The 16217-nt window shown below is 38.0% G+C and overlaps 1 pseudogene; it reads right to left on the minus strand.

The window, feature by feature from the left end:
* Positions 1-16217, minus strand: part of LOC139044362 (sodium/hydrogen exchanger 9B2-like) — a 54524-nt pseudogene that overhangs the window by 21195 nt on the left and 17112 nt on the right.

The following is a 16217-nucleotide window of genomic DNA, read 5'->3' on the forward strand; positions in this document are numbered from 1 at the left end:
CGCAGTCTCGAAGGCTGACCCTCCCGGGTGGCTGCATGCAGAAGCTGTTCTCCTTCTTTCGACTTTGCTCTTTTGAAGCCCCCTCACGCACCTACCACAGTACTTGAGCATTTTATATTTAGAGGGTGAAGGGAGTAAAGACAAGAAGCCACTGGTTTCTCCTTAGGTATAGAACTAACTCTTGGAGTTGCTTTTTCTATTTTAATTTGCCTTAATCAATTATCAAGGAAATATGCCACACTCACAACATCATATCTATGTCGCTAGAGCATAAGAGAACAGCACACATGAACTGATCAGTTTACCTGTGGAAAAGGCCATGCCCAAGCACGTGTTGAAGCCAGTGATGGCCAGAATGTCATCAAAGCTGCCAGCAGCCATGAGTAAGGTCGGGACACCTTTTTCAACACCATAGCCCCCTTCCTGCAAAAGGAGCATTGAAGGCACCACCACAGCTGGAGACACAGCACCTAAGACAAAACTAAGCAGGCAGCACTTTAAATATTTATGATAGCATCTTCTTCATTATTACTATTATTAGTGAAATTATAATAACCTCCACTCTTTCAGAGGTTACACTTTAGACAATTACAGTCTTTCAAAGGCAGTGAAGTCCCAAACAGAAACACACGCACAGCTACAAGTTCTACAGAACACTTCTTCTGAGCGTGGCCATGGACAACTTGCGTTGGGACTACGCAGCCTGTCTGAAATCTGTATTTATGGCTGGTCTGGAAGACCTAATGGGGTGAGGCCCCAGGAATCTGCCTTCTATCTAAACAAAACATCCACGGCATGAGGTTTGAAAAACACGGCCATGGACTTTTTGGATTGGAATCCAGTGATGCGAGGCCTTCTATCAGGACCTGGCATGTAAAAATCAGACAACAGATTAGAAGAGGAAGGCCATAGTGACAGTAACAGTGACACTGATAACGGCAGCAGTAGGATAGCAGAAAGCATTTATGAAGCTCACTATGTACCTAACACCATTTTAAGCACTTCACATATATTAACTAATTTAATCCTCACAACCACCCTATGAGGTAGCTACAATCATTATCTTTGTTTTGCAAATGAGGAAATGGAGGCACAAAGAGATTAGGTAATTTGCCGAAGATCACATACTGGAAAGTCAGAGCCGAGATTTGAATCTAGGCAGTATAGCTCGAGAGTGTTAACCGTGAGAAGTAAGTAGTTCTTACTTCTTGCCTACTTATCAGCACCAAATTATTATTATTTTTTTTAAAGATTGGCACCTGTGCTAACATCTGTTGCCAATCTTTTCTTTTTTCTCCCCAAAGCCCCCCAGTACATAGTTGTAGACTGTAGTTGTGAGTGCCTCAGGCTGTGCTATATGGGACGCCAATGCCACCTCAACATGAGCCGTGGGGCTGACCCCAACACCAAATTCTTACCAAGTACTTTCATATTTATTTACTTCTTATGGCTCTTAAATCTTAGAAGTAGGAACCGGGGGCTGTCCCAGTGGCATAGTGGTTAAGTTCATGTGCTCTGCTTCGGCGGCCCAGAGTTTGCTGGTTCAGATCCTGGTGTGGACCTATATACTGCTCATCAAGCCATGCTGTGGTGGCATCCCACATAGAAGAACTAGAAGGATTTACAACTAGGATATACAACTATATACTGGGCCTTTGGGGAGAAAAAAAAAGAAAAGAGGAAGCTTGGGAACAGATGTTAGCTCAGGGCCAATCTTCCTCACCAAAAAAAAAAAGAAGAAGAAGAAGAAGAAGAAGAAAGAACTAACAGCAGGAGGAAAATACAGCAGAACAGATAATCATAAGAGCCTGGTGAAAGGAGGAGGAGGCCTGTGCTAGGTGTGGATCACCGTTGAGCATTCGTTATCCTTTGTATGGACTTTGAGGAGAGATCTGGCATCTCTCACTGGCATGGAATCAGGCATAATAAAAGTCTATTACTTCCTCAATAGTTTAAATTATTATAAAACTGTCAAAGTTAGCACCTACAAAGACATACACTATATTTTGAAGTTATAATGTTTATATGCTGGTATATTAATAGTCATAATATTATGCTGGAATATCTGTATTGTATTTTCTGATGTCCTTACGAAAATATTATGCATTCACTTGTATAGCGTCAGAGAAAGTCCTAAATGTCCGTGTGTATTTTCATACGACAAAGAAAAATCATTACCCCAGTATAAATCCCCATTGCCACGGCAAACCCATTAGGAAGTGGGCAAGAAGAGCAGATGAGCATGCCTCCACAAGACAGGGACCCATGGCTAATCTTACACAGACACCCTTCAGCTTCCTCAGGGCCTGAAATATAAAAATAGACATACGAAATAACCCTCTAAAGACACACAGAGAGAATGACATTAAATGCTTTTTCTTCAGTGTTCAGACTGTCTGGATCATCCATCATGAATTTTCCAGGTAATGAGTTTTATTTAACAAACATTTCAGTGTTCTAAGTGTTTTAGAGTTGGCTTATTAGTCCTCATAGCAACCTATGACACAGGGGATAATATTATCATCATTGTTTAGATTTTCTCATCCAAAAAGGCACAAGTTAAAGCTGTTCTCCAAGATCATGAAATTAGTGAGTGGTGGAGCTTGGTTTGAGCTCGGCCAGGCTGCTTTCAGAGTCTGTGCTCATAACCTCCACACTAGCTGATCTAACCGTCTCGGTGTTGGCCATATGTATAATTTGTGGCCCCAGAATGAACCTGATGTAAAGGCAATCCTCAAGAACATTCATTCCTGCTTTCAAAAGCAAACACGAAAAAAGCACACTTTGAGACTCATTCTGTATGCTAGGCAGTTTTCTGAGCCAGCATAGTTAGTCCTAAACACTCGTATAGGGCTTTCCACACCAAAAATATGATGTCTTCTCTCTCACAACCCTTATTTATAACTACGGCCTGTATCTCTGTCAGAGAAAAGGGGAGCCTTTATTCTTGGTGCTGTCCCTAGATAGACAGTAACTCCACCTTTCTCCAAGAGAGAGTATGGGAACATCTTTTGGGGACAGTCCTGTATGAAATAAATTTCATTCTGTCGTTCTGAATGCTGTGCAAAGTGTCCACATCCATTTCCTAAAGCTCAGTCATTCTAAATACTTGCAATATTGGAAGAACAAAATTCCAAGTCAATAATTAGAAATTTATACTTCAATACCTGTGGATCAAGCCCAAGGCCAGCACGAACCAATATGACAGATAGTGCTATGCTTCTCAAAGCGGAAGACCACTTCTGCTTGATCTGTACGTTATCATTGATGACAGGGATATTTCTGATGAGAAACCCAGCAAGCAGCATGCCTGGGATGGAGAAATCAAACAAATCTTTAGTTTTCAAATACAGAAAATATTTTCAGTACTTTAGATGTAGAAGAGACTATCCCAGGATTATAATCCCAGGAACCACTTCTTTTATGCTTAGTCCTTAGATGAAATTATGTCAAACTTTTAATGAAAAAAAAAATTACAGGAGCTAAGAAAAGGCTTTAATATGCAGATAAAAATGAAAGATTAGAATAATTAATAATTCATTAATAATTGAACCTGAAAGAGAGAAACAGGATGTAGTATTTGGGTAGAAAGTATGATCAAATTCTGAATATAAAATGTTTTAATACAAGGCCCAATTCAGTCATCTCTTTGTATGCAAACAGCAGAAAGATTCTAAAATTATTTACCATGCCAGATTACTTGAAATATCAATACCTATATGGGCTCTATTTTACCTATTTTCAAACCAGATAATTTAATAAAAAACATATAACCTGCTTTGCAAAGGCTTAGAAGTGAGTTATCATGAAATAGACATTGTTCTGTCATGTCAGCTGGTGACTCTTCTTTCCTTCAGCCATTCAACATTTATCAAATGCCTTCGGTACTTTCGACACTATAGTAGGTATTAGAGATATTGCAATGAACAAAGGCTCAGTACTATCCCTCAACAAGCTTTCAGTCTATGGGGGCAACCTCAATTTTATGGAAGCATGAGGAGGCCTTATACAAGCTGAGACAAGGAAGGGTGAGTCAGCAGGGGCCAAAGAAGGGGAAGGGGAATGAAGAAGGGGCTGGAGAAGTTGAGAAGTTTCTGGGAGAAATAACAGTTTCTTCCAAGGTATGAAGGGAAAGTGTGACACATTCTGGGAACTGCAAGTAGTTGAGTGTGCCTGAGGAAGCCGGGTAGTTTGTCAGAGAATCCTGCCCTCCCTGATACCACATGCCCAGATAGGGGAAGGATTTCTCCTCAGAGACTGCAAGCCGTCCACACTCCGTTCTTCTCCAGCAGGACTCTTTTCTTACCACGTCCTTATATGGACCACACTTCAAAGGACTAAATAAATTTACTAACTTTGGGTTGTTTTATATGTAAGCTATGAGAATAGAGATGAATTACAAGTATAGCTTTTTGTGACTTGTTCCAGACACCATTAGGCAAGGAAGCATCTCTTGCAGGCATTTCTCATTGCTGCCATTTAATCTAGAAGAAGTTATGAATTCTGCAGTCATGATCTTTCTAGAATTTTTGAAAGTAAGAACCAGCCTACAATAGCTGTTTTTAAAAGAATAATAATATATTTGCTCATGATAAAATTAAACCATGACAGACAATGTAAAGTGACCAGTACATGTCCTACCCCAAGTGCAACTTTCCAGCTTCATTCCCCAAAGGTTTCCACTGTCCAGAGTTTTCTGTGCCCTTCCAGAAAGTTTCTCTATCTATTAAAGCATGCTTCTCTGTGTGTGTGTACGTGTGCTCTTTTGCACTGGACACAAATGAGAGCATGTTTAAATACCATTGTATAATCTGTTTCTTTTCCACTTAACAATATATCGTGGACATATTCCCAATGATGCACATATATATTTGCCTTGTTTTTTTTAATAGTTGGAATAGTTTCTCGTTGTGTGGAAGTACCATAATTTTTGGACTAAGTAAGGGACTTGAAGGAACTTTCCAGACTTTTCATTACAAACAGTGCTGAAATGAGCACAGTATTTATTAACTGCATGCCAGACCCTTACTCTACCCTGGTAATGCAGAGGCGAGCTACACCAACATGGGCCTTGTCCACATAGAGCTTACATATTTGTAGGTTTGTGCAAGTATATCCATAGGATAATTCTTAGCAGTGGAAATGTTAGGCTCCAGGGTACAGTGTATATCATTTTTATAGATATTAATGAATTACCAGCCAAAAATGCTGCACTAACCTTACATTTCATTAATTTGTCAACAGTTCTTTACTGAAACTTAAAATGTGAATCTAAACCAGCCCTAAATTGATTATAGCATACAACTACCTGAAATCAAAAGGAATAATAGTCTAATAAGAACTCACAAATATGTAGGAGTTTCTTTTGGAGTTTTGGAGGGGATGAAGGAGCATTTTTCATTTCTGAGATGAATGTACAAACAATTTCCCTGAGACAGTTCTGTTTGCCGATGGCCTCGGTTGATGTGGCCACCTGACTGTGATTAGGAAGGCGCCCCCTCTGGCCTCTGAGCCCCTGGGGGGGCCTTTCCCTTGGGTGTGGAGAAAAGAATACCTTCTTTGATAAGGAGTATTCTTCTTTCCTCCTTAATTTCTATTACGGAAATTTTTTAAAACATGCAAAAATTATCAATACATGGCCAATCTTATTTCATCTACTCTCAAGTTATTTTGAAGCAAATCATTATTGAAAAAAATTTCCAGCAACCCAGACCATCAGCAAAGGAAACAGTGTCCTAGGAAAGTTGTTTTCACATTCATTTTTGGAATAAAAAATGCTCCTTCATCCTCCATCTCTGGCAATTATTTCAATGAATTTTTAAAAATATGGAATAGGCAATCACCACACATGTCTGCCTTAACAAGTCTTCTTTATGGATTCAGATAATGTTTCAGTTTTAGATACTGGCCCTAATACGCTAAGAGCCAGTAAACTTCTGTCACAAGCGTACCACTATAGAAAGGGATGGTAAGACACATTACGTACGTGACTTTTAAGAATGATTTCAGTGACCTCAGGAGATTTCATGTAATCACAAAGCCCAAGGATTTATCATTTTGCAACATGTGTATTTTGCTTGTTGCAATAACAGGCATGGAGTGGAAAAGAGAAGGATGAGGTGTAAAGGGCCTTTTCATGGCGTCTAGAACAGTAGTCCTCAACTTAGGTTGCATATTAGAATCACCTGGGGAGCTTTTAAAAATTCTGATACCCAGGGCTACTCCATTCAATTAGTTCAGAATCTCTGGGGTGGGTCCCAGGCATCAGCTTTTTAAAAAATTTCCCAGATGATTCCTACGTGCAGCCAGGTTTGAAAACTTATGATTTTTCTGTGGAAAGTGTGGTCTTTGAGCTTATTAGAAAGGCAGAATCTCAGGCCTCACCCCAGACCTACTGAATTAGAGTCTGCATTTTAACAAGATCCAAGGTCATTCTCTGGATAATAAAGTGTGAGAAGCTCTGACTTAGATGCAGGGGTTAGTAAACATTTTCTGTAAAGGGCCATACAAGAAACACTGCAGGCTTTGTGGGCCACATGGTGTCTGTTATAAGTTCTCAGCCCTGCCATTGTAGTATAAAAGCAGCCACAGACAATATGTAAATGAATGAGCATGAGTGTGTTCCAATAAGATCTTATTTACAAGAAGGGATGGTTTGCCAACCCTTTATCATAGCACACAGGCATATTTAGAAACAGCCCCCCTTTTGTTTTTTGGTGAGGAAGATTTGCCCTGAGCTAACATCTGTGCCAAGCTTCCCCTATTTTGTATGTGGGACGCCACCACAGCATAGCTGACAAGGGTGTAGTCCACAGCCAGGACCGGAACCCACGAACCTGGGCCACTGAAGCAGAGTGCACGGAACTCAACCACTACACCACCGGGCTGGCCTAGAAACAACCCATTGTCATAATAATTCAATTAAAAACTTTAACAAAAAGCACCCATGATAAACAATATGAATTAAGTGAAATAACTTGAGTTTTACCTAAATTGAAAAATATATTGAGAAACAGTGTAGAGTAAGATGTAAATAATTCTACTTCTTTTTACATTTAGTTTCAATTGCTCACCACAAATTCACAAGAAAATAATTTTGGTCTATGTTAACCAATCCTGAGGTCCTCACTAATAGAAAAAAATTTTTACTTAGGAAATGTGTGTGTGTGGGGGGGTCTGGCCCTGTGGCTGAGTGGTTAAGTTCATGCACTCTGCTTTGGCAGCCCAGGGTCTCACTGGTTCGCATCCTGTGCACTGACCTAGCACCGCTCATCAGGCCATGCTGAGGTGGTGTCCCACATAGAGGAACTGGAAGAACCGACAACTGGAATATACAACTATGTACTGGGGGGCCTTGAGGAGAAGAAGAAATAAAAAAAAAAAGAAGATTGGCAACAGATGTTAGCCGAGGGCCAATCTTTTGAAATAAAAAAAGGAGATGTGTGCAAATATGCATGTGTAAAAGGTACATGGTTTTTAAATAAAACTTAATGATTTATAAATCTGTGAGAAAGGGACACAAAATGTCTTTTGTGGTATACTGAAAGTAGTACACTGAAATTTTGTAATATGGAATTTTTAAAAGAAACATTAAAGACATAATACCTAGTTTTAAGACTAATTTTTACGTGTCGTATCTGCACAGTTCTCATGGCCTCTGGAAGAATAGTTTTGTAATACATGTTGGAACTTCACTCGTTTGTCAATGATGTGAGTGACTGACAACATATTAAGCCCTGGGCTGCAGCATTTGCTGATTTCTGTATTACAGATACTTCTACCAGGGCTGATGTTAACCTACCAACCTGACGTCATTGAACGTGGAGCTGGGAACAGATGGGCAGTGACACACCGTGATATAGTATTTCCATAATCTCAAGAGGAGAGATAAGAGGAAAATGTAGTAAAATAATTAAGAAGTGATTGGTTTTGAGTATTGCTCTTGTGTTTAATGCAAGTTATTTAATTGTAAGTATATATAATTTAATTTTCAAATTGCTGTTTACCAACTGGCTCATAAAACTCATCACAATTTAACAATCAGCTTTAAGGGCCAGCACAGCAAATACAGAAATAGTTTATTCCTTTATTTCCCAAACTACTATTTTAAAAATATGATTTACTCTGAAGGACACGGGAAGTGTTTGGTACTTACCAAGAAGAGGAGGCAGTGGAGGCAACGTAGGTAACTTAATGAGCCCCAAAAGTTTCCCTCCAAAGATGGCACAATAGAACAGGATTATAATTCCAAATAGGTTTCCTCCAGGAAGACATTCACTGCCAGTAATTGACCACACTACAGCCCACAGAAGAACAAGGATGGTAACTGAAATAAACCAGGAAAACTTCTATCAATAAGTTGTCATATGTCGGTTTTGATATAATCTAAAAGTTTTTAAAAATAAATACTGAATACACATACAAATATTTACAACCATGTGTAAGTTTTGAAGAACACCAGTGATATGAACAACTGGGTAATTACCAACCATCTGAAGAAATAGGATACTACCAGTGCCTTGAAGGCACCTCTGTGTTCCTCTTAATCCCATCCCCCATCGCCTTCCACACTGCTACAACTACTACCTTGAACTTTTTTTCTTTTTACCATTCCCTTATTATTCTTTTTAATTTTACTATAAATATATCAGTAGTTAATAAAAAGAGAAACAATCACTATCTTTAACCTCTTCACAGGAGCATGAGAATACTTGAACAACCACACTCCCCTATTTTAGCTCTGCCTTGAATTAAACATTAGCATTGTTTCTCTTCTATGTTGACGTTTGTTTAGAATTACTCAGATACTTACCTTTTTGGGGGGGCCATCATTCATTGTGGCACCTCAAACCTTTCCTCTGGGACAATCATCTGGTTACCTGAAGTATTTGCTTTAGTAGAGGCATTTCTGTTAGAATGCAAAATATGTTTCCCTGTTTCAAAAACCTTGTGTTCTACAAAATCAGACACTGAAAACAAAAAGACTTATGGGAAAAACAGAGTTGGAGCAGACGACCCAAAACTCAAAACTCAAAACTTGTGACCAAAGCACTAAAAAACAGTAACAATTCTAATACAGTATCAGCACAGTTAAATCTCTACTGACATCGCATCTAAAGTCAGTCTCTTCTTTGCAGACTTAAACCCTGGAACCACACTTCCTTTTTCCCCGAGATGTAGAATCTTGAGGGCATTTGCTTTAAATAGAGAGCAGCTCCATCAAAATCTTATGCAGATTGTAGCTTATTCATCAAACAAAGGTTTGTTTGTTTTTAACTGAGGGAAAAGTGTTGGCAGCTTCTTCACCTGTACTGTCAGCTTCTTCATCCACGTGTGGTTTCATTAGATAGCTTAACATTGTGGGAAGTTTAAAAAGTCTTTGAAGCCCCTAAACCAGCAACTAACTGCCCAAAAAGAACGCACTTTCACAGAGATTTCAGCTTTTTAAAAGGTCCTCAAGTTGATAAGGCTTTATCTTTAATTGTAAGAAAACATCTATCTGATTTTTGTTTTCAATTCACTTTGTATTCACTTGCTATTGCTTGATGATGAAAAATACTAAGGTGACAGGAAAAATTATGTACAAAAATGCAAATTCCATCTGGCACTCACACAATTCCCTATTTACCATCGCATAAGAGCTAATTGATGGTACAGAAACTCTCTGTAGCAAAGCATGTTATGTTTCTCATAAGGCTCTGTTGGTAGTAAAGTCTTAGTTTTGTCTGAAATTATCTTCATTTTCATTCTTAAGACAGAGTTTTTCTGCATATACAATTCTAGGTTGAGAGTTACTTTCTCTCAGGTCCTTGAAAATATTACTCTTTGGCTTTCTGGCTTTCATTGCTGCTTTTACGTCTAATTTCTGCTTTTTTAGGGAATTCTTTTTCTTTGGCTGTTTTTAAGATTTTTTCCTTTTCTTTGGTTTTCTGCAATTTCAGTTTGATGTATTTAGGTATGACTTCCTTTCGGTTTGCTTGGGATTTAAGTTTTTCACTAATTCTGGAAAATTCTCAGTCTTCATTTCTTCAAATATTTCCTCTTCTCCATTCTCTATTCTCTTTTTCTGGAACTAAGATCAGACAGTCATACTCTTCTCCATGTTGCTAGCCCTCATTTTCACATTTTCCATCTTTGTGTGAACTGCATTCTAGATAATCTCTTCAGATCTCTTACTAGTTCACCAATTCTCTTGTCACTTAACCCACTGCTTCATCTATCCACTGAGTTTTACATTTCAATTACTGTACTATATCTTTCATTTCTAAAAATTCGACTTGGTCGTTAGCAAAATGTTTGTTTATTTTTTAAAAATAGTTCCTTGTTTTGTACTTATATTTGCTATCTCCTCTTTAATTTCTTTACAGATACCAAAAATATTTTCTATTTTCTGATAATGCAAATTTTTGAAATCTCTGTTTCCTTGTGCATGTTGTGATCTTTTAAAATTTGTTGTGACAGTGACCTCTTCCTTGGAACTTTACCTTTGGGGATTGTTGGAGCCTTAGGTTGAATGTGAGTTTTCCTGGATCGGATCTGCATTTGCTTCTACCATGTGCTTAGAAGCTTCCAATCTGGGATCACTTTTAGATATATTTTCAGCTTGTGTTTTTTATGTGAATTTGGAGCACAGATCAGCATGGAGTTACACATTTTTAGTGGGACGCTCCTCTCCCCCAGCCAGCACCATAGTTGAGATAGGTGTGGGTGCAGGCCCCATCTGCAGCTGCCACGCTGGGCTCCAGCTTTGTGTGGGTGAGGGAGGATGAATGCTCCTGAGACTTCTGCCCACCTGGACCAGCTCCAGCGCAGCCCCCTATGCTCTCAGGGCCTCAGAATGACTCTCAAGCTCACAGGTGTTTTGCAGAAGCCTCCAGGGTGAAGGCCAGCTTGAGTGCATATTTATCTCCTCTGCTCAGTTTGGTTTTGGTGTCCAATGACTTCCTGTTTTCTTCACAGAAAAAAGGTACATTTAAAAAGACTTAAAATACTGTTTTCATCTTGGCATAAGTGAGAGAATTGTTCACTGAATCTTGTCTACCATACTGCTAGAGACTGAATCTAATGCCCCAGTTTTTACATCCTCACAGAATTCTTCCTGATTTTCTAGGCTTATGATGATGTTACAATGAAATAAATAACTTAAGGCCTTCAGTATTTTCCAGTTGGCTATAGGGGCTGAAATTTCTATACAGTATTGAAGGTATAATGGGAAAGTAGGAATTACCAGCTACTAAATTTTACTGTATCACAGCATGAACCTGATTTTATACTAAATTCAGCAAGGTAGTTTTCTACTTCAAGACCACTTTTAAAAAAAATCTCTAATTTTCCTTTCCTCTCCCATACTCAAAATTCAGTTCTAAATACACAGTAAATATATGTGTATAAGGTTTCTCTAAATCATCTTTAATTTAGTTAATAATTTACTTCTCATTTATGATTTTGGAAAATCATTTTTTCACATGTAAGATTGACTTCTTAAGACAAATACTTATGTATTCTGAATGGGCACAGGAAGGAGTATAGGAGAAAGCCCTCTTGTGAGCCTCAGGAACAGAAGTACAGAAAACAAGAGAAGAGGTGCTCACACACGTGAGTCCACTTCTCAGGCAGCTGATGGACAACGATTACAGAACTCAAAACAGTGAGTCTCCAGACCACATCGTTCATTTACACCTTTCCTATGTCAATCTGTATCAGTTTTCCTGTAAATGTTTTAACTAGAAATGTGCCATAATTTGAAGGGTAAAAGTTTAAAAAAATAATAAAAAGGACAGAAAAGGTATTAAATTATCTGTTGCCTTATGAACTAGTGTACATTTTGGAACCTGGTTTTCTCCATGTGTTTTAAATAAAGTTTGAGATTTTTTTCTCATGCTAGTTTAGAAAATTAACTAATTTCAGTAAAAACATATTCAGAGTCTAAAGTATAACATACCATTGTTCCAGTTGAGAATGGTAAAATGTCTTTCATTTTCATTTCGTGAGCTTCAGAGCGTACATACACACACAGGTACATTCACACACTTCTTTTTTGAACAAAAAACAGCATTACTGAATCTGAACATCCATTTATTAATCAAATTGATATCAGCTTAATGTTTGGCTGCCTCCAAAGACCAAATCCATTCCTAAAAGACAAATATACCCCAACTCTAACAATATCCAAAATTGTGCTGAGATAAATTCTCAAGGAAAAATCTTCCAAATATTTTGTTTTTTTAAAATTGAGATTCATAATAGTTTGCATCATTGTGAAATTTCAGTTGTACATTATTTCTTGTCTGTCACCACATAAGTGCTTCCCTTCATCTCGTGCCCACCCTCCAGCCCCCTTCCCCTGGTAACCACTGAACTATTTTCTTTGTCCGTGTGTTTGTTTATGTTCTGCATATAAGTGAAATCATATGGTGTTTGTCTTTCTTAGTCTGGCTTATTTCGCTTAGCAAATAATACCCTGCAGGTCCATCCATGTTGTTGCAAATGGGAAGATTTTGTCTTTTTATGGCTTAGTAGTATTCCATTGTATATATGTACCACATCTTCTTTATCCAGTCATTGGTCGTTGGGCACTTGGATTGTTTCCATGTTTGGCTATTGTGCATAGCGCTGCAATGAACACAGGGGTGCATATGTTACTTTGGATTGTTGATTTCAAGTTGTTTGGGTAGATACCCAGTAGTGGCATAGCTGGGTCACATGGTAGTTCTATTTTTAGTTTTTTGAGGAATCTCCATACTGTCTTGCATAGTGGCTGCACCAGTTTGCATTCCCGCCAGCAGTGGATGAGGGTTCCCTTTTCTCTACATCCTGTCCAACATTTGTTGTTTTTGGTCTTGGCAATTACAGCCATTCTGACTGGTGTAAGGAGATATCTCATTGTAGTTTTGATTTGTATTTCCCTAACAATTAGTGATGTTGAGCGTCTTTTCACGTGCCTGTTGGCCATCTGTATATCTACCTTTGAAAATGTCTGTTCATATCCTCTGCCCACTTTTTGATCGGGTTGTTTGTTTTTGTTGAGGTGTGTGAGTTCTTTATGTACTTTGGATATCAACCCCTTGTTTGATAAATGATTTGCAAATATTTTCTCCTAGTTGGTGGGTTGTCTTTTCATTTTGTTGATGGTTTCCTTTGCTTTGTAGAAGCTTTTTAGTCTGATGTAGTCCCATTTGTTACCTTTTTCTTTTGTTCCCCTTACCCGAGTAGACACGGTATTCAAAAAGATGTGGCTAAGACCAAAGTCAAAGAGTGTACTGCCTGTTTTTTCTTGTAGGGGTTTTACGGTTTCAGTTCTTACATTCAAATCTTTAATCCATTTGGAGTTAATTTTTGTGTGTGGTGAAAGATAATGGTCTACTTTCATTCTCTTGCATGTAGCTGTCCAGTTTTCCCAACACCATTTATTGAAGAGACTTTCCTTTCTCCATTCTTTGCTCCTTTGTCAAAGATTAACTGTCCATAGATGTGTGGTTTTATTTCTGGGCTTTCAATTTTGATCCATTGATCTGTTTGTTTTGGTGCCACTACCACGCTGTTTTGATTACTGTAGCTTTGTAGTATGTTTTAAAGTCAGGGTTGTGATACCTCCAGCTTTGTTCTTTTTTCTCAGGATTGCTTTGGCTATTTGGGGTCTTTTGTTGTTTCATATAAATTTTTGAATTCTTTGTTCTATTTTTGTGAAGAATGTCATTGGGATTCTGATTGGGATTGCACTGAATCTGTAGATTGCTTTAGGTAGTATGGACATTTTGACTATGTTTCTTCTTCCAACCCATGTGCATGGAAAATCTTTCCATTTCTTTACATCTTCCTCAATTTCTTTCAGTAATGACTTATAGTTTTCAGTGTACACATCTTTCACCTACTTGGTTAAGTTTATTTCTAGGTATTTTATTCTTTTTCTTGCAGCTGTAAATGGGATTGTATTCTTGATTTCTTTTCCTGCTAGTTCATTGTTAGCGTATAGGAATGCAACTGATTTTTTAAAATTGATTTTGTACCCTGCAACTTTGCTGTAGTTGTTGATTATTTCTAGGAGTTTTCTGGTGGATTCTTTAGGGTTTTCTATATATAGAATCACATCATCTACAAATAGTGAAAGTTTCACTTCTTCCTTTCCAATTTGGATTCCTTTTCTTTTTCTTGCCTAACTGCTCTGGCCAAAACCTCCAGTAATATGTGGAATAAGAGTGGTGAGAGTGGGCACCATTGTCTCGTTCCTGTTCTCAGAGGAATGTCTTTCAGTTTTTCCCCATTGAGTATGATGTTGGCTGTGGGTTTGTCATATATGGCCTTTATTATGTTGAGGTACTTTCCTTTAATACCCATTTTATTGAGAGTTTTTATCATAAATGGATGTTGGCTCTTGTGAAATGCTTTCTCTGCATCTATTGAGATGATCATGTGATTTTTATTCCTCATTTTGTTAATGTGGTGTATCACACTGATTGATTCATGGATGTTGAAGCATCCCTGCGTCCCTGGAATGAATCCCACTTGATCATGGTGTATGATTCTTTTAATGTATTGCTGTATTCAGTTTGCCAATATTTTGTTGAGGATTTTTGCATCTAAGTTCATCAGTGATATTGGCATGTAGTTTTCCTTCTTCGTGTTGTCTTTGTCTGGTTTTGGTATCAGGGTAATGTTGGCCTCACAGAATGTGTTAGGAAATGTTCCCTCTTCTTCAATTTTTCAGAATAGTTTGAGGAGAATAGGTACTAAATCTTCTTTGAATGTTTGGTACAATTCTCCAGAGAAGCCATCTGGTCTTGGACTTTTGTTTTTTGGGAAGTTTATGATTACTCTTTCAAGCTCTGTACTTGTGATTGGTCTGTTCAGATTCTGTTTCTTATTGATTCAGTTTTGGGAGGTTATATGAGTATAGGAATCCATCCATTTCTTCTAGGTTATCAAATTTGTGGGCATACAGTTTTTCACAATAGTCTCTTATAATCCTTTGTATTTCTGCCGTATCTGTTGTAATTTCTCTTTCATTTCTAATTTTATTTATTTGAGCCTTCTCTCTTTTTTTCTTGTTGAGTCTGGCTAAGGTTCTGTCAATTTTGTTTATCTGCTCAAAGAACCAGCTGTTAGATTCATCAATCCTTTTTACTGCTTTTTTAGTCTATATTTCATTTATTTCTGCTTTGATGTTTATTATTTCCCTCCTTCTGCCGACTTTGGGCTTTATCTGTTCTTCTTTTTCTAGCTCTGTTAGCTGTATGTTAAGATTACTTATTTGAGATTTTTCTTGCTTGTTGAAGTGGGCCTGTGTTGCTATGAATTTCCCTCTCATGACTGCTTTTGCTGCATCCCATAAGAATTGGTATGTTGTATTTTCATTTTCATTTGTCTCCAGTTATTTTTTAATTTCCTCTTTGATTTCTTCAATGATCCAATGGTTGTTCAATAGCATGTCCACATATTTCCGACTTTCCCAGTTTTGTTCTTGTGGTTGATTTCTAGCTTCCTAGCATTGTGGTCAGAAAAGATGGTTGGGATGATTTCAATCTTCTTGAATTTATTGAGGCTGCCTTGCTATCCAACATATGGTCTATCTTTGAGAATGTTCCATGGGCACTTGAGAAGAACGTATATTCCGCTGTTTTTGGATGGAATGCTCTATATATGTCCATTAACTCCATCTGGTCAAGTGTTTCATTTAAATCTGCAATTTCCTTGTTGAATTTCTGTCTGGATGATCTGTCCCTTGAAGTAAGTGTGGTGCTGCGGTCCCCTACTGTGATTGTGTTGCTCTTAATTTCTCCCTGTAGGTCTGTTAATAATCGCTTTATGTACTTTGGTGACCCTGTGCTAGGTGCATATATATTAATAAGTGTTATGTCCTCTCGATGGAATTTCCCTTTTATCGTTAAATACTGCCCCTCCTTGTCTCTCATTGTCTTTTTTAACTTGAAGTCTGCCTTGTCTGATAAAAAGTATGGCAACCCCTGCTTTCTTTTGTTGGCCATTAGCTTGAAGTATTGTCTTCCATCCCTTCACTCTAAGCCTATGTTTGTCTTTGTAGCTGAGGTGCGTTTCCTGGAGGCAGCATATTGTTGGGTCTTGTTTTTTAATCCATCCAGCTACTCTATGTCTTTTGATTGGAGAGTTCAGTCTATTTACATTTAGAGAGATTATTGTTATATGAGGGCTTAATGCTGCCATTTTATCTCGTTTTCTAGTTGTTCTATGATTCCACTGTTTCT

Source organism: Equus asinus, unplaced genomic scaffold, assembly GCF_041296235.1.
Source record: "Equus asinus isolate D_3611 breed Donkey unplaced genomic scaffold, EquAss-T2T_v2 contig_803, whole genome shotgun sequence".
NCBI lineage: Eukaryota > Metazoa > Chordata > Mammalia > Perissodactyla > Equidae > Equus > Equus asinus.